The sequence below is a fragment of the Lotus japonicus genome, chromosome 2 (genome assembly GCF_012489685.1).
Source record: "Lotus japonicus ecotype B-129 chromosome 2, LjGifu_v1.2".
NCBI classification, from domain to species: Eukaryota; Viridiplantae; Streptophyta; class Magnoliopsida; order Fabales; family Fabaceae; genus Lotus; species Lotus japonicus.
The window spans coordinates 66,957,421-66,958,760 of record NC_080042.1 but is presented as its reverse complement, the minus strand read 5'-3'; positions in this window follow the sequence as shown (position 1 = coordinate 66,958,760).

The window sequence follows — 1,340 nt, the reverse complement described above, 5'->3', positions numbered from 1 at the left end:
TCTTATTATTTTATTCTTCTTTGCTAAGTTATAAAATATGTGTAAGTGGTTGAAATGGTAAAGTGTTAAAAGGGCTGAAGCATATCACAAACGTGGAGAGATAAGGATGGAGTATATATTTTACAAATCGGTACTAATTGATTTAGACACTAAATGATTTAACTCATAGAGTTAAGAGAAAAATATAAAGATGATATATTACTATATCAAAAATTATGAGGAACTTTATGAAATGATGAAATATAAATTTTGATCACTTTCGGCAAATTAAAATGATCCATGGACAAGGAAATGAGTAAGAATTAAGCTAAATAATAATTGTTAAACAATTAGAACAAATATGACGTTGTCATATTATGCAATTAAGCTATGTATCCTTCCATAAAAGGTTGATACTTGCTCCGGGTTCATTTTAAATGAGAAAATGGCTTGAACGTAGTCTGCTTCAAAATGTGCCGCATAACTACTTTTTGCGATTGACATCGGATGAGAAAACTTCCTTCATAAGAAAGATTCCTAGTAGCGAAGGAATTTAGACTAAGCGGATGGAAACTTCGTTAGAAGCCCCGAATAGAAAAGCCTTTTGTTAGGGGTCTCACTTAAAGTCCTTGCGGAGATAAAGTCTAACTTTATCGAGTTTCCGATAAGTGAACACTACCGAGTTTACAACCGAAAGTTCCGTAATGGAACACGGGTCAAGGGAAAAATACCCTGAAGGTCTTATTCTCTTGCCGTTGTCGAACTACATCTTAAACAGTGCTCTAGTAGCGAAAATAACCTTTTTCGAACACTCTCGACCCTAGTCGGGTGTGAATACGGCCCGTGCTATATTTTAAACTGACTATAGTGGCATAATTAAACATATATTGAGTAGTCTATAAAGTTTCAATCGACAAATCATCAAACTCTTGTTCAAGTTCCTCTCAAGCTTACACAGCATCCTAGGCGTGAGTCAGAATTTAATTAATTATTCTAATTCTAATAATGTGGGTCTTACAACAACCCCGCCGCCACCACCACCACAAAATCGAAAGAGAAAAGCTTTGGGTCGTCAATCTTCTCTAAGGTGGTTGGGTGAAGTTGAAATCGGAAAATTTCAAAAAAAGTTGAGACAAGTAGAGGGAAACCAAAAGATTTGGTGCCTTCGAAATTTTTTCCAGATCCGATTGCATCTCCACGGCCAGCGCCAGCCACCTCCGCTTCTCGCGGCGTCTGATTTCTGGGTTGAGAGTTCAATCACGACCCACCTTCTTCTTCTCTTCTTTTCCTTCGATTTTGTATGAGTTATAGGTTTGGGGTTTGGATCTGGGGTTTGAGGGAGGTTTTGGGTTGGTGGTGGC